Source organism: Bos indicus, chromosome 5, assembly GCF_029378745.1.
Source record: "Bos indicus isolate NIAB-ARS_2022 breed Sahiwal x Tharparkar chromosome 5, NIAB-ARS_B.indTharparkar_mat_pri_1.0, whole genome shotgun sequence".
Classification (NCBI taxonomy): domain Eukaryota; kingdom Metazoa; phylum Chordata; class Mammalia; order Artiodactyla; family Bovidae; genus Bos; species Bos indicus.
Genome location: NC_091764.1, coordinates 30,465,131 through 30,489,926, shown reverse-complemented (window position 1 = coordinate 30,489,926; position 24,796 = coordinate 30,465,131). Strand labels below are relative to the sequence as shown.

The window sequence follows — 24,796 nt, the reverse complement described above, 5'->3', positions numbered from 1 at the left end:
GTGGTCTCATAGACCTGGGTTTGAATCATCACCCTAGCATTTACCAGCTGTTAGTTCTTCGGGAATTCTCACACTTTTAAGTTCTTCAGCTAAATAACTAATAAATACTAAAGAGGATTACATGAAATTTGTATATAAATGCTGTAATAGTGCATGGTAGGCAGTAAGTATTAGTTTTCTTATCTCTTGCTCTTAGACCTTCAAGCCTTCCTGCCTTCTCTCCTCTAGTTTCCATTATGGAAACAGTTGGAGTCATTTGGTATGACCTCCTTCATCTTCCCTCTTCCATCTCTGTACAGAGGTGTATATGTTCTTATCTTTTTTGTTTAGTATGTTTCTTTTGTTTCACAAGGTTGTTGTGAGGATTAAATAAAATAATGTGTATGAAATTGCTTAGTACTTATCCTAGCACATATTGTGCATCAAAGGAAGATTAATTGTATCTGAAAATAAGGTTAGTATTATCTTTGATATTACCTTTCCTTTAAGTATTACTCTCTTTGTTGTATGTTTGAATTTTCCTTCTTTTTTTAAGCATATACATATTATCAACTCTTGTAAAAAATTCTTTTCTTATATATCTCATTATAGAGCATTGAGAAGAGTTCCACGTGCGGTAGTAAATCCTTATCTCTTTTATATATGGTAGTGTGTATATGTTGATTCCAGTCTCCCAATTCATCCCTCTCCATTCTTCGCCTCCCGCCCCCGGTAATCACACGTTTGTTCTCTACATTTGTGACTCTGTTTCTGTTTTGTAAATAGCTTCGTTTGTACCATCTTTTTTAGATTCTATGCAATATCATATGATGATTGTTTTTCTCTGACTTCATTCTGTATAACAATCTCCATATTCATCGGTGTTGCTGCAGGTGACATTATTTCATTCTTTTTTTATGGCTGAGTAATATTCCACTGTGTATGTGTACCACATCTGCTTTATCCATTCCTCTGTCAGTGGACATTTAAGTTGCTTCTATGTCCTAGCTGTTGCATATGGTGCTGCAGTGAACATTGGGGTGTGTGCATCTTTGATTTATGGTTTTCTCTGGGTATATGACCAGGAGTGGGATTGCAGCATCATGTAGTAGCTCAATTTTTAGTTTTTTAAGGAACCACCATACTGTTCTCCATAACAGTTACACCAGTTTACATTCCTATCAACAATGTATGAGGGTTCTCTCCTCTTCTTTCAAAGAACCTTCCTTTTTAAGGGATAAACTTTTGAGGGGAAACCCCCTTTTGCTTGGCCTTGCTAAAACTCTGGCTGGTACTCTGTTTCTTTCATTCCTTTATTGTCAGACTTCTTGGTTGAATTGGTAAAGGGTTTGCCTGCCACTTTTCCACCACCTACTCTCTCATTAAACCCTTGCATTCTGGTATACCATAATTTCCCCCTGAATCTGAAACAGCACCCTCCCAGTTAAACTCCCACAAGGCTTAGAATGTAACAGGCATTCAGTGGTATTAGTTGAATAATGAATGAAATGAGAAGCTTTAAAGTACTATCACTGAGGGCTCTCTAATGCTTTTGATCAATGCTTTTAAAGAATTCTAGTAAGAAGCCATTATGCCTAAATTTAATCTAACTAGATGCTGATGTATAACATGAATATTGTTATTTCACAAATCCCTCGTTTGTATAAGATTCCAGAAAGAAATATTGAATACTTTGTTTTAGAGAAAGTTTAACTCTCAAGGCAAATACATTAGCAAAAGCATGTTTCCTCTTTTTCAGATCAACAGCACTCACACCATGGTTTTTCCAGTTCAGTGATATTCAGACCTTGGTTCTCGAGCCCCAGGTAGTCCTCTCAACATCTGTCTTCTTTGAAACCTTCATTGCAGTAACCAGACTATGCTGGGATAGGCTAACTGTGCTGCCCTTTTGTTAACAATAATAGCCAGTATGGCACCAGAGGCATATTCTTTTTGGGGGGCATATTCTTCTAAATATAGCATCTCAGCTTTGGTGAATTTGATTTCTCATTTGTCATTGTAATAAGTAAATTTTTTTACAGTTAAAGTTTTAGTTTTTTCTAGTAGATAATATTAGTTTCCAGATATTCAAGCTGCTTTTAGAAAAGGCAGAGGAACCAGAGATCAAATTGCCAACACCCACTGAATCATTGAAAAAGCAAGAGAGTTCCAGAAAAACATCTATTTCTGCTTTATTGACTGTGCCAAAGCCTTTGACTGTGTGGATCACAATAAACTGTGGAAAATTTTGAAAGAGATGGGAATACCAGACCACCTGACCTGCCTCTTGAGAAACCTATATGCAGGTCAGGAAGCAACAGTTAGAACTGGACATGGAACAACAGGCTGGTTCCAAATAGGAAAAGGAGTACGTCAAGGCTGTATATTGTCACCCTGCTTATTTCACTTCTATGCAGAGTACATCATGAGAAACGCTGGGCTGGAAGAAGCACAAGCTGAAATCAAGATTGCCGGGAGAAATATCAATAACCTCAGATAGGCAGATGACACCACCCTTATGGCAGAAAGTGAAGAAGAACTAAAGAGCCTCTTGATGAAAGTGAAAGAGGAGAGTGAAAAAGTTGGCTTAAAGTTCAGCATTCAGAAAACGAAGATCATGGCATCTGGTCCCATCACTACATGGGAAATAGATGGGGAAACAGTGGAAACAGTGGCTAACTTTATTTTTTTGGGCTCCAAAATCACTGCAGATGGTGACTGCAGCCATGAAATTAAAAGATGCTTACTCCTTGGAAGGAAAGTTATGACCAACCTAGACAGCATATTAAAAAGCAGAGATATTACTTTGCCAACAAAGGTCTGTCTAGTCAAGGCTATGGTTTTTCCAGTGGTCATGTATGGATGTGAGAGTTGGACTGTGAAGAAAGCTGAGTGCTAAAGAATTGATGCTTTTGAACTGTGGTGTTGGAGAAGACTCTTGAGAGTCCGTTGGACAGCAAGGAGATCCAACCAATCCATCCTAAAGGAGATCAGTCCTGGGTGTTCATTTGAAGGACTGATGTTGAAGCTGGAACTCCAATACTTTGGCCCACCTGATGCAAAGCGCTGACTCATTTGAAAAGACCCTGATGCTGGGGAAAGATTGAGGGCAGGAGGAGAAGGGGACAACAGGGGATGAGATGGTTGGATGGCATCACCGACTCAATGGACATGGGTTTGGGTGGACTCTGGGAGTTGGTGATGGACAGGGAGGCCTGGCGTGCTGTGGTTCATGGGGTCGCAAAGAGTCAGACACGACTGAGCAACTGAACTGAACTGAATATTAGTTTGCAAAAAGTAATTAGAGCAAGCTTTCTTTGATTAGAGATAAAGGTATTATCGAATACCATCCAATCTTATATAGTTTACTGTTAATTGAAAAGGTTGGTTAAAGCAAGAAATAAAAATGACACATATGTATCACAAGCATTTTATTTTAGCTTAAAACAAATAAGTGTATATTTATTAGTCAACCTTTTGATATATTATGTATGAGTCTGCTGCTGAGAGTTTTTCATGTATTTGTCATTAATTGCACCCCGTGATGCATTGCTTACAACTTCCAGTTACAGGTTTTCTAAGTGGAGTGAGAACTCTTGAAGACTTGAAGCAATGAGTATAGATTCCTCCTAGATTTCTGATTTTTCCTCAATTTTATTTATGTGTCTCACCCACACTTAAGTTCAGGACAGATTTTCAAATGATTTAATAACATATGGGACTTTAGCTTAGTTCTCAAAGAAAGAGCAACTTTTCTTACATTCGTAGTTTATTAATATATTTAGTATTTCTTTACAATCATGTGCTTGTAATTATAGACACAACTGGCGTTAAGTAGGTTTGAGAACAGATACATCAGACTCAGTGTAGTTTAGTGGGAGCAGAAATGCCCCAGTGTCGGTGTTGCCTGTGAGCTGTCAGTGTTCAGCCAAGGGTATTGGTTTGTGCCTGGTAGAGGGATAGGAGAGTATCAGTTAAATAGCTCTCTTAAGAGGTAAAAAGGTGTCTTTCTTTTCTTTTTTTCTAAAATAAGTTTGAGGTATAATATACATGAGATAAAATGCAGAATCCTTAAGGGTGCAACTGATAAAGTTTTGCACAGTGAACACACCTATGTCACACTCAGATCACGATAATATATAGAGAATAGTACCAGGATCCTAGGAGCCCCCCAGTACCCCGACCCAGTTTCTTTCCCACCACTATTCTGACCTCCATCACTATCTATTGGTTTGACTTATTTGTGAACTTCATATGGTTGGAATTATACAACATATACTCCTTTGCATCTGACATTGTTCACTTAGCCCGGGTTTTGAAATTGATCTGTGTTGTGTCAGTAGCTTGTTCTTTTTCACTGCGGTCTATCGTATTCTACTCTGTGAATACACCACAGTTTCTCCATTCTGTCATTGGTAAGTGTTTAGGTTTATTTCTAGTTTAATCTTATAAATACTATTGCTGTAAACATTCTCATACCTGTCTCTGGTATACATAGACATGCATTTTGTTGAGTATACACTTAGGATTGGGATATCTGGTTATAGGGTATGCATATAATGCAGCTTTAGTAGATTTTACTAAATAGATTTTTATAGCCCCACTAGCAATATGTGAGAATCAGTTATTCCATACTCCCCAATGGCCCTTTAAAGGAAAACTTTCCTATGTATTTATTTTTATCATTTTGTTTGTGTATTTGGTTTTTAAAAATATTTTATAGAATATTCATGAACCCACCATTTAACCAGAGTTTAGTACTGAATATTGACAGTCTTACATGTTCTCCTCCCTAATGTCCTCTTGCCTTTCAAAGTAAATACTATTCTAAATTTTTTTTGGTAATCTTTCCATAGCCTTTTCAAAAAATAGTTTTATCAGGTGTATATGTGTGTCTAAATAATATATTGCCTAGTGTATTTTTAAAAAAAAGAATATCATGCAATCTGAGGATCAGTTTCTTTTTTTTTTTAATGCTTAACATTATATTGCTGAGACTCATCTGTATTGTTGCATACAGTTGTAGTTGACTCATTTTCTCTACCATATAATACTTCATTTAGTGGATATATCACAACTTATTAATTTCCTGTTGATGACATTTGGGTTGTTTCCATTTCTTACTGTTACGAATTCTACATGTTTTCTGGTGTACCATGAGCAAGAATTTCCCTTGATACTTAGGAAAGTAATTTCTGGGTAATAACATTGATAAATATTCTACTTTATGAAATAATGACTATATTCCAGAGAAGTTATACCAATTGTGTATTCCTATCAGCAACAGATCAGAGATGAGATCCTTTTCATTATGAGAAAATTTAAAATTATAACCTTAGTTACTTTTAGCAATGTAAGACTATTTGTATTTTCTATTTTTTACGTGTATTTGGTGATTTGTGTTTTTTTTTAAAATTTTATTTTATTTTTAAACTTTACAATATTTTATTGGTTCTGCCATATATCAAAATGAATCCGCCATAGGCATACACATGTTCCCCATCCTGAACACTCCTCCCTCCTCCTTCCCCATACCATCCCTCTGGGTTGTCCCAGTGCACCAGCCCCATGCATCCAGTATCGAGCATTGAACCTGGACTGGTGACTTGTTTCATATATGATATTATACATATTTCAATGCCATTCTCCCAAATCATCTCACCCTCTCGCTCTCCCACAGAGTCCAAAAGACTGTTCTATACATCAGTGTCTCTTTTGCTGTCTCATATACAGGGTTATTGTTACCATCTTTCTAAATTCCATATGTATGACATGATCCTCTACATAGAAAACCCTAAAGACTCCACCAGAAAATTACTAGAACTAATCAATGATTATAGTAAAGTTGCAGGATATAAAATCAGGACACAGAAATCCCTTGCATTCCTATACACTAATAATGAGAAAACAGAAAGAGAAATTAAGGAAACAATTCCATTCACCATTGCAATGAAAAGAATAAAATACTTAGGAATATATCTACCTAAAGAAACTAAAGACCTATATATAGAAAACTATAAAACACTGGTGAAAGAAATCAAAGAGGACACTAACAGATGGAGAAATATACCATGTTCATGGATTGGAAGAATCAATATAGTGAAAATGATTATACTACCCAAAGCAATTTATAGATTCAATGCAATCCCTATCAAGCTACCAACGGTATTCTTCACAGAGCTAGAACAAATAATTTCACAATTTGTATGGAAATACAAAAAACCTCGAATAGCCAAAGCTATCTTGAGAAAGAAGAATGGAACTGGAGGAATCAACCTGCCTGACTTCAGGCTCTATTACAAAGCCACAGTCATCAAGACAGTATGGTACTGGCACAAAGACAGAAATATAGATCAATGGAACAAAATAGAAAGCCCAGAGATAAATCCACACACATATGGACACCTTATCTTTGACAAAGGAGGCAAGAATATACAATGGATTAAAGACAATCTCTTTAACAAGTGGTGCTGGGAAAACTGGTCAACCACTTGTAAAAGAATGAAACCAGACCACTTTCTAACACCATACACAAAAATAAACTCAAAATGGATTAAAGATCTAAACGTAAGACCAGAAACTATAAAACTCCTAGAGGAGAACATAGGCAAAACACTCTCCGACATACATCACAGCAGGATCCTCTATGACCCACCTCCCAGAATATTGGAAATAAAAGCAAAAATAAACAAATGGGTGGGACCTAATTAAACTTAAAAGCTTCTGCACAACAAAGGAAACTATAAGCAAGGTGAAAAGACAGCCTTCAGAATGGGAGAAAATAATAGCAAATGAAGCAACTGACAAACAACTAATCTCAAAAATATACAAGCAACTCCTACAGCTCAGTTCCAGAAAAATAAATGACCCAATCAAAAAATGGGCCAAAGAACTAAATAGACATTTCTCCAAAGAAGATATACAGATGGCTAACAAACACATGAAAAGATGCTCAACATCACTCATTATCAGAGAAATGCAAATCAAAACCACTATGAGGTACCATTTCAAAACCACTATGAGGTACCAGTCAGAATGTCTGCGATCCAAAAGTCTACAAGTAATAAGTGCTGGAGAGGATGTGGAGAAAAGGGAACCCTCTTACACTGTTGGTGGGAATGCAAACTAGTACAGCCACTATGGAGAACAGTGTGAAGATTCCTTAAAAAACTGGAAATAGAACTTCCTTATGATCCAGCAGTCCCACTGCTGGGCATACACACTGAGGAAACCAGAAGGGAAAGAGACACGTGTACCCCAATGTTCATCGCAGCACTGTTTATAATAGCCAGGACATGGAAGCAACCTAGATGTCCATCAGCAGATGAATGGATAAGCAAGCTGTGGTACATATACACAATGAAGTATTACTCAGCCATTAAAAAGAATACATTTGAATCAGTTCTAATGAGGTGGATGAAACTGGAGCCTATTATACAGAGTGAAGTAAGCCAGAATGATTTGTGTTTTTAAGAGATTTGTTACCTAAGTTTTCAAATGTATTGGCATAAGGTTATTTGTATTTTTGTCTTATATTTTAATGTCTGTAAGATCTATAGTTTTCTTTTTTAAATTCCTGATACTGATATTTGTGCTTTTTTTCCTTTTTCTTCTTCTCTTAGGGATTTTTTTGCTGGGTCAAGAAATCAATTTTTCTTTCATAATTTTTTTCTTATTACATTAAAATTTTTAAAAATCACGATAAAATACACATAAAATTGACCACTTTAATCAATTTAAAGTGTGCAGTTCAGTGATGGTAAGTACATTCACGTTATTGTGCAACTATCACCACCATTCATCTCCAAAACTTTTTCATCTCCCCAAATTGAGACTCTGTACCCATTAAACATTAATTCCTGTCTTCTCCCCTACAGCCCCTGGCAACTTTGTCTCTATGAATTTGACTACTCTGTAAGTAGAATCATATAAGTAGATTCTCATGTAAGTAGAATATATTCTTATATAATACCTCATATAATTAGAATCATACAGTATTTGTCTTTTTGTGACTGGTTTATTTCACTAAGCATTACATCCTCAAGGTTTATCCATTGAGGATGGATAAAGGTTTTTTGGTGTGTGTCAAGTATTGGCACATAGTTGTTGTTCAATCACCCAGCTGTCTCTGACTCTTTGAGACCCCATGAACTGCAGCACACCAGGTCTCCCTATCCCTTACCATCTCCCGAAATTTGCCCAAGTTCATGTCCATTGTATCAGTGATGCCATCCAGCCGTCTCATCCTCTGACTCCTTCTCTTTCTGCCCTCAATCTTTCCCAGCATCAGGGACTTTTCCGATGAGTCAGCTGTTCGCATCAGATGAGCAAAATACTGGCGTTTAAGCCTCAGCATCAGTCCTTCCAAAAAGTATTTGGGTTTGATTTCCCTAAGACTGACTGGTTTGATCTCCTTCCTGTTTAAGAGACTCTCAGGAGTCTTCTCCAGCACCACATTTTAAAGGCATCAATTCTTTGGCCATCTGCCTTCTTTATGGTCCAGCTCTCACAACTGTACGTGACCACTGGGAAGACTATAGCCTTGACTATATGGACCTTTGGCGGCAGAGTAACGTCTCTGCTTTTCAGCACAGTGTCTAGGTTTGTCATAGCTTTCCTGCCAAGAAGCAAACCCCATATGATTTCATGGCTGCAGTCACCATCCCAATGATTTTAGAGCCCAAGAAGAGAAAATCTGTCACTACTTCCATCTTTTCCCCTTCTATTTGCCATGAAGTAATGGAGCCAGTTGCCATGATCTTAGTTTTTTTAATATTTAGTTTTAAGCCAGCTCTTTCACTCTCCTCCTTCAGCCTCATCAAGAGGCTCTTTAGTTCCTCTTCACTTTCTGCCACTAGAGTGGTATCATCTGCATATCTGAGGTTGTTGATGTTTCTCCCACCTATGTTAATTCCAGCTTGGAACTCAACCAAGCCCAGCATTTCTCATGATATGCTCAGCGTATAGGTTAAACAAACAAATCTTGAACTAATCAGTTATTCCCATACAGGGTTCAAACTGTTGCTTCTTGACCCACATACAAGTTTCTCAGGAGACAGGCATGATGTTCTGGTATTCCCATCTCTTTAAGAGCTTCCCACAGTTTATTATGATCCACACAGTCAAAGGCTTTGGCCTAGTCAATGAAACAGAGGCAGATGTTTTTCTGGAATTTCCTGGCTTTCTCTTATGATCCAGCGAATGTTGGCAATTTGATCTCTGGTTCCTCTTCCTTTTCTAAATGCAGGTTGGACATCTGAAAGTTCTTGGTTCGCATAATGCTGAAGCCTCACATGCAAGATTTTAAGCATGACCTTTCTAGCATGGGAGCTGAGTGCAGTTGTCCAATGGTTAGCACATTCTTTAGTACTACCCTTCTTGGCACATAGTAAGTTATCTTAAGTACTTATTAATTGATTAGTTTTTTAAGTTAGCAGGTGTATTTAGAAATCACTTTTTCTATGTGCATGGGATTTCCCTTTATAGAGTAGAATCAGTGAATAAAGCTCTTAATTGCTGTATTTTGTTTTTGCCTCACAGCTGCCTCCATTCCCTTGTGTTGCTTGTGCATCTGTGCTTTGGGGAGATGGAAGGAATGGAGTTTATATGTGTGTGGAGGGGATGAGGATTAAATGATCGGTATTGTTTAAAACCATTATTGAAGAATTTATACAGCTGAGGATGATTTGGCTTGATTAGGCCTGGGTTACAGCCACCTGCGTGAGGAGGAGGAAGCTACAGACGACTCTAACCACCCAGCTAGCAGTGAAATAGGAAGAGACAAACATGTGTGTATTGCCTCTCTGCTCCCATGAGCCCCCTCTACTCCCACACTACAGCTGCCACTGATGACTAATGTTTGGCAATTTGGAGGATCTTGTGCCTTTTAATAGTAGTAAGAGGAGTTGTGATATCATGTGGTTTCTGATTTTCCACTTAGAATGTATTCTAAATTTCCAGAAATATTATTTTGTTCCAATTCTGTGTTGTTCCAATTCAATGTTTACATTTAAAAAGAGGAATTTATTGGTTCTTCTAAATGAAAATTACATTTTCCAGAATAAAATTTGTGGTGATCAGCTTTATAATTATGGGAGTTTGGGGTTAGAATGATACATGGATTGGAAAGTTAGTGCCAATGAATAAAGACATTTGTTGAGAAAACAGACTTACGGGAATGTCAGCTTTTGACCTAAGGACATCATCTCCTTTGTTGCTAATTATTTTTTAGAGTATATCAGTGCATTACTTTGGGTCTCTCTGCTTTTTCATATTCCTTTATAAGGCTAATGAGAATATTTATTGGCAAACTGATGATACATTGTGGAATAAGAACTCTTGATTGTTTTCTCATAACCAAAACTCTTTAAATCAGGAAAAATGTTCTTATTTGGAACTCCCCATTTTCTTATTTTGGGTTGTTATTCTGCAGGTCTAGAGAGTTAGTGCTTGTAGGTTCTTAGTGACACATTTCTTGAACCTGTTGGTTGGATTTCTAAGTTGAAATAAACGTTGTTTAGGTTAAACTGAGAGTTTTCAGCTTTGGTTTAATTTGCTGGGAATTAGTCTTTTTAAAAAAGTATTACAATTGTTTTGAAGAGATAATATGCTTATATGTTTCAGTGCAAGAAATATATAAAAGGTTGATTGAAACATATAAAAAGGATGATTGAAAAGTCTTTCTTAACCTTGTTTCCTATTTTTTCAATTTCCATTCTTCAGTGGATCATCACTGTTGGCTACTTTCTTGTTTATCTTTTCAGATACACAATATTTATGTATATATGATAGTATAAATTATTCTTCTCCCCATCATTTACTTAACAGTATATCTTATATCAGTATATAAAAGGATGTTCTCTTTCCTCAAAAATATTTGCGTAGTATCTCATTGTGTGAATAAACCATAATTTATCAAACTAGTGTCCCACTGATAGACGTTAGGCAAATCTATCAGTGCCATTTTTCTACCAGCATTGCTCACTTTGTGCGTCTGTGTCACATTTTGGTAATTCTCCCAGTATTTTGAATGTTTTTATTGTTGCTATATTTGTTATGGTGATCTGTAATCAGCGATTTTTGATGTTACTACTGTCATTGTTTTAGAGTGCCACAAACCATGCCCAAATGTGAGGAAAATTTAATTGATTCTGACTGACCCACCAACTGACCATTCCGCTACCTCTCTTCCCTCTCCTCAGGCTTCCCTATTCCCTGAGACACAAGCGTTGAAATTATAGGCAGACTCTTCTTTATTGTGTTTCACTTTATTGTATTTCACAGATATTACTTTTTTTTTTAACATACTGAAGGTTTGTGGCAACCCTGCATTGTCAGATGATGGTTAGCATTCTTTTAGCAATAATGTATTTTTAAACTAAAGAACATACATTTTTTTAGACATAATGCTGTGTGTTAGTCACTCAGTTATGTCTGACTCTTTGCGACCCCACAGACTGTAGCCTGCCAGGCTTCTCTGTCCATGGGATTCTCCAGGCAAGAATACTGGAGTGGATTGCCATTCCCTTCTCCAGAGGAACTTCCCAACCCAGGGATTGAAGCCTGGTCTCCTGCCTCACAGGCAGATTCTTTACCATTTGAGCTACAGGGAAGTCTAGACATAATGACATCTAGACATTACAGACATAATGCTATTGCACACTAAATAGACTACACTGTAAACATAACTGTATATGCACTGGGAAACCAAAAAATTTCTGTGACTTGCTTTACTGTGATGTTCACTTTGTTGCAGTGATCTGGAACTGAACCTGCAATCTCTCCAGGGTGAGCCTGTACCTATAAAATCACAATATTCTATTTCCCTCTCCCTCTAGTCTCTGGCTAACTACCATTCTCCTTTCTGTTTGTGTGGATTTCAGTACTTTAGATAGCCTATGTAAGTGGAATCATACAATATTTTTCTTTTTTATGACTGACACTTCATTTCGCATAATATCCTCAGGGTTCATTTATTTTGTGGCATGTATTAAGATTTCCTTCTTTTTAAAAGCCAAATAATATTCCATTGTGTATATATGCCACATCTTGTTTACCCAGTCATCTGTTGATAGGCATTTGGGTTGTTTCCATCTCTTGTCTATTATAAATAATGCTACAGTGAACATGGATGTGCAAATACTTCTTTGATGTCCTGCTTTAATTTCTTTTGGATATATACCCAGAGGTGGGATTGCTGGATGATATAGTAGTTCTATTTTTAAATTTTGAGAAACCTTCATAGTATTTTCCACAGTGGCCACACCATTTTATATTCCAACCAAGAGTGCACAAGCGTTTCAACATCTTCATTTTTCTACATCTTCAACAACACTTACTTTCTGGTTTTGTGTCTGTGTGTGTTTTGTTTTGTTGCTGTTGTTGTTTTTGTTCGCAGCCATCCTAATCGATATGAGGTGGTATCTCACTATGATTTTGATTTGTGTTTCTCTAGCTATGAGTGATGTCAAGCATCTTTTCATATGTTTGTTGACTGTTGGCTTATCTTCTTTTGAGAAACGTCTATTCAAGTTGTTTGTCCATTTTTAACTTGGGTCATTTATTTTTCTGTGTTAAGTTGTAGGCATTCTTTATATATTTTGATTATTTAACGCTTATCAGATATATGATTTGCTAATATTTTCACTCCATTGATTATTTTTGCTGTACAGAAGTTTTTAATTTTCACATGGTCCAGTTTGTCAATTTTTGCTTTTTTTGGCTGCTTTTGGTGTCGTATTCAAGAAATCACTGCCAACGTCAGTATCATGAAGATTTTCCTCTGTGTTTTCTTCCAGGAGTTTTAGATCTTATGTTTAGGTCTTTAATCCATTTTGAGTTGGTTTTTGTATGTGGTGTAAGAGCCCTGTCCTTCACCATCTCCCAGAGTTTGCAGAAACTCATGTCCATTGAGTCGGTGATGCCATTCAACCATCTCATCCTCTGTCGTCCCCTTCTCCTCCAGCTCTCAATCTTTCCCAGCATCAGGGTCTTTTCCAGTGAGTCGGCTCTTTGCATCAGGTGGCCAAAGTATTGGAACTTCAGCATCAGTCCTTCCAACGAATATTCAGGACTGATTTTTTTTAGGATGGACTGGTTTGATCTCCTTGCAGTCCAAGGGACTCTCAAGAAGTCTTCTCCAACTCCACAATTCAAAAGCATCAATTCTTTGGCTCTCAGCATTCTTTATAGTCCAGCTCTTAACATCCCTACATGACTACTGGGAAAACCATAGCTTTGACTAGATGGACCTTTGTCGGTAAAGTAATGTCTCTGCTTTTTAATATGCTGTCTAGGTTAGTCATAGCTTTTCTTCCAGGGAGCAAGCATCTTTTAATTTTATGGCTGCAGTCACCATCTGCAGTGATTTTGGAGTTGAAGAAAATAAAGTCTCTTACCGTTTCCATTGTTGCCCCACCTATTTGCTATGAAGTGATGGGACCAGGTGCTATGATCTTATTTTTTTGAAAGTTGAGTTTTAAGCCAACTTTTTCACTCTCCTCTTTCACTTTCATCAAGAGGGTCTTTAGTTCCTCTTTGCTTTCTGCCATAGGGTGGTATCATCTGCATATCTGAGGTTATTGCTATTTTTCCAGCAGTCTTGATTCCAGCTTGTGCTTCATCCAGCTCGGCATTTCACATGATATACTCTGTGTAGAAGTTAAATAAGCAGAGTGACAATATACAGCCTTGGTGTACTCTTTCCCAATTTTGAACCAGTCTGTTGTTCCATGTCCGGTTCTAACTGTTTTTTTTTTGACCTGCATACAGATTTCTCAGAAGGCAGGTAATGTGATCTGGTATTCCCGTCTCTTGAAGAATTTTCCATAGTTTGTTGTTATCCACACAATTGAAGGCTTTAACGTAGTCAATGAAGGAGAAGTAGATGCTTTTCTGGAATTCTCTTGATTTATCTATGAACCAGGGGATGTTGGCAATTTGATCTCTGATTCCTCTACCTTCATAATCCATTCATATTTAGTATAATTTTTATATAGCTAGGTTTCTCTCTGCCATTTTGATGTTTGTTTTTTATATTATATCTTTTGGTTTAATTGTTCCTCCTGTATTACCTTATTTTGTGTTCTGTTCAGTCACTCAGTCGTGACCGACTCCTTATGACCCCATGGACTGCAGCACGCCAGACCTCCCTGTCCATCACCAACTCCCAGAGTTTACTCAAACTCATGTCCATTGAGTCGGTGATGCCATCCAACCATCTCATCCTCTGTTGTTCCCTTCTCCTCCCGCCTTCAATCTTTCCCAGCATCAGGGTCTTTTCAAATGAATCAGTTCTTTGCATCAAATGGCCGAAGTATTGGAGTTTCAGCTTCAGCATAAGTCCTTCCAATGAATATTCAGAACTGATTTCCTTTAGGATGGACTGGTTGCATCTCCTTGCAGTCCAAGGGACTCTCAAGAGTCTTCTCCAACACCACAGTTCAAAAGCATCAATTCTTCAGTGCTCAACTTTGTTTATAGTCCAGCTCTCACATCTGTACATGACTACTGGAAAAACCAGAGCTTTGACTTGACGGACCTTTGTTGGCAAAGTAATGTTTCTGCTTTTTAATATGCTGTCTAGGTTGGTCATAACTTTTCTTCCAAGGAGCAAGCATCTTTTAATTTCATGGCTGCAGTCACCATCTGCAGTGATTTTGGAGCCCCCAGAAATAAAGTCTGACACTGGTTTCCACTGTTTGCCCATGTGTTTGCCATGAAGTGATGGGACCAGATGCCATGATCTTCATTTTCTGAATGTTGAGCTTTAAGCCAACTTTTTCACTCTCCTCTTTCACTTTCATCAAGAGACTCTTTAGTTTTTCTTCGCTTTCTGCCATAAGGGTGGTGTCATCTGCATATCTGAGGTTATTGATATTTCTCCCAGCAATCTTGATTTCAGCGTGTGCTTCACCCAGCCCAGCATTTCTCATGATGTACTCTGCATATAGATTAAATAAGCAGAGTGACAATATACAGCCTTGATGTACTCCTTTCCCGGTTTGGAACCAGTCTGTTATTCCATGTCCAATTCTAACTGTTGTTTCTTGGCCTGCATACAGATTTCTCAAGAGGCAGATCAGGTGGTCTGGTATTCCCATCTCTTTAAGAATTTCCCAGTTTGTTGTGATCCACACAGTCAAAGGCTTTGACATAGTCAATAAAGCAGAAGTAGATGTTTTTCTGGCACTCTTGCTTTTTCGATGATCCAACGGATGTTGGTAACTTGAGCTCTGGTTCCTCTGCCTTTTCTAAATCCACCTTGAACATCTGGAAGTTCGTGGTTCATGTACAATTGAAGCCTGGCTTGGAGAATTTTGAGCATTACTTTGCTAGTGTGTGAGATGAGTGCAATTGTGCGATAGTTTGAACATTCTTTGGCATTGTCTTTCTTTGGGATTGGAATGAAAACTGACCTTTCCCAGTCCTGTGGCCACTCCGAGTTTTCCAAATTTGCTGGCATATTGAGTGCAGCACTTTCACAGCATTATCTTTTTTAAAAAATTAATTTGTTTAATTGACAGCTAATTACTTAATAATATTTTAGTGGTTTATGCCATACAGAGACATGAGTCAGCCATGGGTGTACATGTGTCCCCCATCCTGAACCCCCCTCCCACCTCCCTCTCCATCCCAGCCCTCGAGGTTGTCCCAGTGCACCGGCCCTGAGCACCCTGTCTCATGCATCGAACCTGGACTGGCGATCTCTTTCACATATGGTAATATACATGTTTCAATGCTATTCTCTCAAATCATCCCACGCTTGCCTACTCCCACAGAGTCCAAAAGTCTGTTCTTTACATCTGTGTCTCTTTTGCTATCTCACATATAGTGTCATCGTTACGATCTTTCTAAATTCCATATATATGCATTAATATACTGTATTGGTCTTTTTCTTTCTGATTTACTTCACTCTGTATAATAGGCTCCAGTTTCATCCACCTCATTAGAACTGATTCAAATGCATTCTTTTTAATCACAGTATCATCTTTTAGGATTTTAAATAGCTCATAGATTTTCTTAAGTGTATGATTTTAATTATTTTGTTTTGCTGTTGTCTTTTGTTTTTGCTGTCTTTGAGTTATATTCTTTTCCTTTTTTTATTTTCCAACTACAATTTTGTTTTATTTTTAAACTTTTTGTATTAGTTTTGCCAAATATCAAAATGAATCTGCCACAGGTATACATGTGTTCCCCATCCTGAACCCTCCTCCCTCCTCCCTCCCCATACCATCCCTCTGGGTCGTCCCAGTGCACTAGCCCCAAGCATCCAGTATCATGCATTGAACCTGGACTGGCAACTCATTTCATACATGATATTTTACATGTTTCAATGCCATTCTCCCAAATCTTCCCACCCTCTCCCTCTCCCACAGAGTCCATAAGACTGTTCTATACATCAGTGTCTCATTTGCTGTCCCGTACACAGGGTTATTGTTACCATCTTTCTAAATTCCATATATATGCGTTAGTATACTGTATTGGTGTTTTTCTTTCTGGCTTACTTCACTCTGTATAATAGGCTCCAGTTTCATCCACCTCATTAGAACTGATTCAAATGCATTCTTTTTAATCACAGTATCATCTTTTAGGATTTTAAATAGCTCATAGATTTTTTTTTAAGTGTATGATTTTAATTATTTTGTTTTGCTGTTGTCTTTTGTTTTTGCTGTCTTTGAGTTATATTCTTTTCCTTTTTTAAATTTTAAATCAGGTGCCCTTTATGTCTCCAAACTTTTGAAATACCACTCTGGATATTATAGTCTTTATGGGTTTGTATTTCTTCTCCAGAAAATAAAAAGAATAGTTATCTCTATCACAACAACTGGAGAAAACCTCAGTAGAAACTCAACACTGTTTTTCAGTGAGAAATACCTGATATTTTGTTTAGTGAAGACAGTTTGCCGTATACTAAGCAAAGTGGAAATCGCTAATGTGGTCAATTTAAAAGAAGCAAATAATTTAAAATACAAAGGCTTCCAGGTGGTGAGTTATTTTCTTAGTGCTTGTTCTAGACATTCCAAAATGCATTTTAATTTATCACAGTCTACTTTAGATTAATGCTAGTTTAATTCTGTAAGATAGCATTTCTTACTCCCTCCTTTGTACAGTAATTGTCATATATATTTGTTATAAACATAACAATAATGTTATTACTGCTTTATATAATCTTTTAAATAATTTTAGAGAATATATATATATGGCATGTGGAATCTTAGTTTCCCAAACAGGGATCAAATTCACATCCCCGGCATTGGAAGTGCAGAGTCCTAACTACTGGACCACCAGGGAAGTCCCCAGAGAATAAACTTTTTAGAATGTATTCTTTTATATTTACCCGTATATTTCCTTTTCCCAGTACTTTTCTTTGTGTAGATTCAAGTTACCATCTGGTGTCGATGGATTCTCTTAATTTATTGGGGATGTCTCTGTTTCATGCTCATTTTATAAAATCATTTTACTTTTGTGTTTGGCTGTGCTGGGTTCTCATTGCTGCACAGGCTCTCCTCTAGTTAGGCCAGCAGGGCTACTCTAGCTGTGGTGCACAGGCTTCTCACTGTGGTGGCTTCTCTGGTGGAGCATGAGCTCTAGGACATGCAGGCTGCTGTCGTTGCAACCAGTGTGCTCAGGAGTTGTGGTTCCTGGGCTCTCGAGCACAGGCTCAGTCGTTGTGGCACATGGGTTTAGTTGCTCTGTGGCAAGTAGAATCTTCCCGAATCAGGGATCGAACCCGTGTCTCCTGCATTGGCAGGCGGATTCTTTACTGCTAAGCCACCAGGGAACTCCCATCTTCATTTTTGAAAGACAATTTAGCTATCTGGATACAATATTCCTTTTTTTAAAAATTTATTTTTAGTTGGAGGATGATTAATTTCCAATATTGTGTTGGCCTCTGCAATATATGAACATGAATCAGCCATAGGTATAGGTATGTCCCCTCCCTCCTGAACCTCCGTCCCACCTTCCTCCCCATCTTGCCCTTCTAGATTATCACACGGCACTGATTTGAGCTCCCTGCGTCATACAGTACATTTCACCAGCTATCTAAATTACATATGGCAGTGTATATGTTTCAGTGCTGTTCTCTCCGTTTGTCCCACCCTGCCCTTCCCTCTCTGTGCCAACAAGTCTTTTCTCCATGCCTGTCTCCACTGCTGCCCTGCAAATAGGTTCATCAGTACCGTCCTTCTAGGTTACATACATATGCGTTAGAATACAGTATTTATCTTTCTCTTTGTGATTCACTTCACTGTGTATAATAGGTTCTCCGTTCATCCACCTTATTAGAACGGAGTCAAATTTGTTCCTTTTTATGGCTGAGCACAAGCTGGAATCAAGATTGTTGGGAGAAATATCAATAACCTCAGATATGCAGATGATGCACCACCCTTATGGCAGAAAGTGAAGAGGAACTAAAAAGCCTGTTGATGAAAGTGAAAGAGGAGAGTGAAAAAGTTGGCTTAAAGTTCAACATTCAGAAAACGAAGATCATGGCATCTGGTCCCATCACTTCATGGCAAATAGAGGGGAAACAGTGGAAACATTGTCAGACTTTGTTTTTTTGGGCTCCAAAATCACTGCAGATGGTGACTGCAGCCATGAAATTAAAAGACGCATACTCCTTGGAAGGAAAGTTATGACCAACCTAGACAGCATATTAAAAAGCAGAGATATTACTTTGCCAACAAAGGTCCATCTAGTCAAAGCTATGGTTTTTCCAGTGGTCATGTATGGATGTGAGAGTTGGACTGTGAAGAAAGCTGAGCGCTGAAGAATTGATGCTTTTGAACTGTGGTGTTGGAGAAGACTCTTGAGAGTCCCTTGGACTGCAAGGAGATCCAGTCAGTCCATTCTAAAGGAGATCAGTCCTGAGTGTTTATTGGAAGGACTGATGCTAAAGCTGAAACTCCAGTACTTCGGCCACCTCATGGGAAGAGTTGACTTATTGGAAAAGACTGTGATGCTGGGAGGGATTGAGGGCAGGAGGAGAAGGGGACGACAGAGGATGAGACGGTTGGATGGCATCACTGACTCGATGGACATGAGTTTGAGTGAACTCCGGGAGTTGGTCATGGACAGGGAGGCCTGGCGTGCTGCGATTCATGGGATCGCAAAGAGTCGAACACGACTGAGTGACTGAACTGAACTGAATATTCCATTGTATATGTGTACCACAACTTCTTTATCCATTCATCTGTCAGTGGACATCTAGGTTGCTTTCATGTCCTAACTATTGTTAATAGTGCTGCAGTCAACAGTGGGGTGCATGTGTCTTTGTCAGTTATGGTTTCCTCAGAGTATATGTCCAATAGTGGAATTGTTGGGTCATATGGTAGTTTTATTCCTAGTTTTTTAAGGGATCTCCACACTATTCTCCATAGTGGCTGTTATCAATTTGTATTCCCATCAACAGTGCAAGAGGGTTTCCTTTTCTCCATATCCTCTCCAACATTTATTGTTTGTGGATTGTTTGATGATGGCTGTTCTGACCAGTGTTGGTGATAACCTCATTGTAGTTTTGATTTGCATTTCTCTAATAATGTGCAGTGTTGAGCATCTTTTCATGTGTTTATTAGCCATCTGTGGATACAGAATTCTTACTTGACTATTTTCTTTCAGCATTTTGAATATGTTATTTCATTGCCTTCTGGCCTCCCTTGTTTCTGATGAGAAGTTAGCCAGTAGTTAAATCTTTGTGTCCCTGTAAAATGATACTCCCAAGATTTTCTGTTTTGGGCTTTCGTCAGTTTTACTATATATCTAGGTATGGATTTCTGTGTTTCTGTTGTCATGGTTCATTTAGCTTCTTAAAGTGTAGATTAATTGTAAAGTCAGTTTGTATAGTTTTTGGTCACTGTTTCTGTATCCTTTCCACTTCTGGAATTCGTAATTCATGTATGTTGGTACATTTGACATTGTTCCACAGGTCTTTAAGGCTATGTTTGTTTTTCTTTATTCTTTTCTCTCTTTTCAGATTAGATCATTTCTGTTACTCTTTCTTCAGGTTTATTTTTTATTCTGCTTCAGTGTTCAACTCTGGGGTTTTGTTTGGTCTTTTTTATAATTATTATTTGTTGTTGAGATTTTCTATTTGTTTAAGACATTGTTCTTATAATTTTCCTTAGTCTTTTAAAACACTTTGAAGTCTGTGTTTGCTAAGGCTGGCATTGGGCCTACTCAGAGATATTTTCAATCACATGGGGTCTTTTTTTCCCTTCTCAGTTTGGGTCACACTTTCTTGGCATTTTTACATCTTACAAATTTTTGTTGGAACTGTGGACATTTTGCATAATATATTGTAGCAGTTTTGGATTCTGATTTTTCTCCCTTTTGAGGGTTGTTGTTGCTTTGTTATTATTGTTGTTTTTAAAGTAACTTGCCTGAGCTAAATCTGTGGAATTTTTCTGTGTGGTGTGTGACTGCTGATACCTGCTCAGTTTTTTGTTATTTTAATTTCTGTTTTAATTTTTGTGTTTGGCTTCCTGGAGTGGCACCTGCATCTGCATTGCTTAGTGGTCAGTCAATGATTGGTCGAAGATTGTGCTAGATAGTGTGCTAGCTATTGAGCTAAATACCGAGTAAGACTTCTACTTTCTGCTGATCTTTATCTGTTTGAGGAAGCTCCTTCAAAGTTCAGGCCATTTCAAAGTCTGCCCTAACTTTTACCTTCCACCAGGCCCTTTTCTGTCTTTTCTGCCTGTGTGTGCAGGCTCCTGGTGTGTGAATGTGTAGACATATATCGAGGTCCCTTATAGTTTCTTCTCCAGATTTCCTTTTTTAATTTCTGACTAGTTTGCTGCCCCATTGTTTGCACTATGACGGTGACCTCAGGATATCGGAGCTCTTGGTCTTGCTTTTCTCTTTGCCCCCAGTAATGCAAACTCTTATTGACAATGCAGATAGGATAGGCATGAGCTTTTTCTGTACTTTGCTTTAAGTAAAGTCAGCCTTCTTTGTCAGTGAAGCTGCTGGTTTTTACCACCTTGGTAGAACCAACTTCCCCACTGACCTCTGGGGATGGGAGTACTTTAGCTAGTAATGCCATAGATTCCCTCTGTTCTCGCCCTGAGTTCAGCAGTTTCTTATGAATAACTGCAGAGAAGGAAACATTCGAGAAAAAGCCTAAAGGAGGTGAGGAAGTATTCCATGTAGCTATCTAGGGGAAGGACATTGGTGGCAGAGGCAACACCTTAAGGGCCTTAAGTTGAGAACATATCTGAGTCCAGGTTCGATGCACGATACTGGATGCTTGGGGCTAGTGCACTGGGACGACCCAGAGGGATGGTATGGGGAGGGAGGAGGGAGGAGGGTTCAGGATGGGGAACACATGTATACCTGTGGCGGATTCATTTTGATATTTGGCAAAACTAATACAATTTTGTAAAGTTTAAAAATAAAATAAAATTAAAATAAATAAATAAATAAATAAAATGGACAATAAAGAGGCCAATGTGGCTGGTATAGAATACTTGAGAGGAAGAGTAGCAGGATGTGAGGTCAGAGAGGAAAAGGGTGCATGCGGACAGGGTGTTAGAGCAGATAAGACCTTTTAGGCCACTCTGAGGGCTCTGGCTTTTACTTTGAATGAAATGAGGAGCTGCTGGAGGGCTTTGAACGGCATAGTTGGGACATAATGTCTTATAATTTTAAAATACCTATGTGAAACAGAAGCTAGAGAGTGGCAGAATAGCAGACTCAGGATGCCAGCTAGGAGACTATTATAGTCTTGATTATAGCAATGCAGGTGAGAAATGATTGTGTCTTGGACAAAAGTGGTTGCAAGTGGAGATGGTCAGAAGTGGGCCAGTTCTGGTATATGTAAAAGGTAGAACAGAGAGGATTTCTTCTGATGGATTGGTAGTGGGGAGGGAATGATACTGATGCTTCTTTCAAAGGAATTTTCCTGTATTTCATCTGTGAATGTTTTTTCTGTTCCCTTTATTGAGTCCTCTGTTTTTGGAGTTTATTATATTGACTCTAATTATCCTTAGATTGGATCATTTTTATCTTCTAATTGCTCTAACTTCTTTTATGTTTTTATTATTATTATTATTATTTTTCTGAAAGCCATCCCATTTCTCCATCCCATTCATTCTGTTTTCATTTGAATCTGTTCTGTTTCTGATACCTTATTAAATCTGTAATTGTGGTATTTTGTTTTTCAGATTTCCTTAGCTTTGCAGTCATCTTTCTTTTCATTCTATTTATCCTTATTCATTCTTTCATTTATTTCCTAGCTCTTATTTTACTTAATCTAAATTCTTATTTAAAGTATTCAAGTAAGTATTTAATGAAAAATCTTTGATTTGGGGGGTTATATTGTTTCCCAGGTTTAGTTCTTCATCTGCTATCTGCTACATGGTAATTTATTTTCTCTCATTGTCTTTATCTTTTGTTACTGGAGATTTGATAGTTGCTGTGTCATTTTTATTGATTGCACATCGCAGGATCTCAGTTCCTCAATCAAGGATCAAACCCAGGCACGTGGCAATGAAAGCTGAGAGTGCTAACCACTGGACTGTCAGGGAATCCCCTAAGAGGCTGTTACTCTGAAGTCTTTATTTTATGTTTATCCTTTTTTTAAAACTTTATTTTATATTGGAGTATAGCCAGTTAACAACGTTGTGATAGTTTCGGGTGCAGAGCAGAGCGACTCTGAGAACAGGCTTTTTACTCTTGATGGATTTTTTTTTTTAACTTGTGACTTATCCCTTTTATTCTCCACACTGAAAAAATATTTCATGAAGTTTACTCTTATTTCCTTCTTGGGTTACATTTTGTAAATTTTTTTTTTTTTTTTTCTATCAGGTTTCTAGGTATAAGAGTTCCATGACCCTCCTCATGCTTTCTTTACCCATAAATTTTGGACATGTATGTATTATATGTTTAGTAATAAGGCAGGAAAAAGGCATTTGTATCTTTGCAATTTATAAAAGCTTTCTGTAGTGTTGACTAATCCACATTCTGATGTTTCAGTTTTCCTTATTAAATTCCCTTTATTCTCTCCTTTTCCCTCTCACCCTCCTCCCAAATGTCTTGCAACTATATTTGAGCTGGGAAACCTGAGGAGGGGTTAGATAAAGGAAATTAATAGAGGAAGAGAAAAGACCCTTGATTTATATAGGAAGAGCAGGTGGTAAGAGAGATCTTAGGGAGTGATAGGAAGTAACTATTTTAGTTTGTGAAGTAGAGGTGGAGATAAGATTTTTGAGATAGACACAAGAAGAATAAGAAAACATGCTTTCCATAGTGGCTGTACTAGTTTGCATTCCCACCAACAGTGTAAGAGAGTTCCCTTTTCTCCACATCCTCTCCAGCATTTATTGCTTGTAGACTTTTGGATCGCAGCCATTCTGACTGGCGTGAAATGGTACCTCATAGTGGTTTTGATTTGCATTTCTCTGATAATGAGTGATGTTGAGCATCTTTTCATGTGTTTGTTAGCCATCTGTATATCTTCTTTGGAGAAATGTCTATTTAGTTCTTTGGCCCATTTTTTGATTGGGTCATTTATTTTTCTGGAACTGAGCTGTAGGAGTTGCTTGTATATTTTTGAGATTAGTTGTTTGTCAGTTGCTTCATTTGCTATTATTTTCTCCCATTCTGAAGGCTGTCTTTTCACCTTGCTTATAGTTTCCTTTGTTGTGCAGAAGCTTTTAAGTTTAATTAGGTCCCACCCATTGTTTATTTTTGCTTTTATTTCCAATATTCTGGGAGGTGGGTCATAGAGGATCCTGCTGTGATGTATGTCAGAGAGTGTTTTGCCTATGTTCTCCTCTAGGAGTTTTATAGTTTCTGGTCTTACGTTTAGATCTTTAATCCATTTTGAGTTTATTTTTGTGTATGGTGTTAGAAAGTGGTCTGGTTTCATTCTTTTACAAGTGGTTGACCAGTTTTCCCAGCACCACTTGTTAAAGAGATTGTCTTTAATCCATTGTATATTCTTGCCTCTTTTGTCAAAGATAAGGTGTCCATATGTGCGTGGATTTATCTCTGGGCTTTCTGGAGATTCCTTAAAAAACTGGAAATAGAACTGCCTTATGATCCAGCAATCCCACTGCTGGGCATACACACTGAGGAAACCAGAAGGGAAAGAGACACGTGTACCCCAATGTTCATAGCAGTACTGTTTATAATAGCTAGGACATGGAAGCAACCTAGATGTCCATCAGCAGATGAATGGATAAGCAAGCTGTGGTACATATACACAATGGAGTATTACTCAGCCATTAAAAAGAATACCTTTGAATCAGTTCTAATGAGGTGGATGAAACTGGAGCCTATTATACAGAGTGAAGTAAGCCAGAAAGAAAAACACCAATACAGTATCAGATCAGAGCAGTCACTCAGTTGTGTCCGACTCTTTGCAACCCCATGAACCACAGCACACCAGGCCTCCCTATCCATCACCAATTCCCGGAGTTCACTCAGACTCATGTCATTGAGTCAGTGATGCTATCCAGCCATCTCATCCTCTGTTGTCCCCTTCTCCTCCTGCCTCCAATCCCTCCCAGCATCAGAGTCTTTTCCAGTGAGTCAACTCTTCGCATGAGGTGGCCAAAGTACTGGAGTTTCAGCTTTAGCATCAGTCCTTCCAAAGAAATCCCAGGGCTGATCTCCTTCAAAATGGACTGGTTGGATCTCCTTGCAGTCCAAGGGACTCTCAAGAGTCTTCTCCAACACTACAGTTCAAAAGCATCAATTTTTCGGCGCTCAGCCTTCTTCACAGTCCAACTCTCACATCCATACATGACCACTGGAAAAACCATAGCTTTGACTAGACGAACCTTTTTTGGCAAAGTAATATCTCTGCTTT

General features: G+C 38.0%; 1 protein-coding gene across 2 annotated transcripts in view; it reads left to right on the top strand.

Annotated features, from left to right (window-relative positions):
- The window catches only part of SPATS2 (spermatogenesis associated serine rich 2), a 152,976-nt gene that overhangs the window by 51,820 nt on the left and 76,360 nt on the right, over window positions 1-24,796 (top strand). Inside the window, exon 1 of one of the 2 annotated variants that reach the window (XM_070789168.1) lies at window positions 9,346-9,367. The exons of the other annotated variant lie outside the window; for it this stretch is intronic. The gene's annotated coding sequence lies outside the window, so the exon portion shown is untranslated. Of the gene's footprint in view, window positions 1-9,345; window positions 9,368-24,796 lie in introns of those variants that run through there. 2 annotated transcript variants of the gene reach the window in all.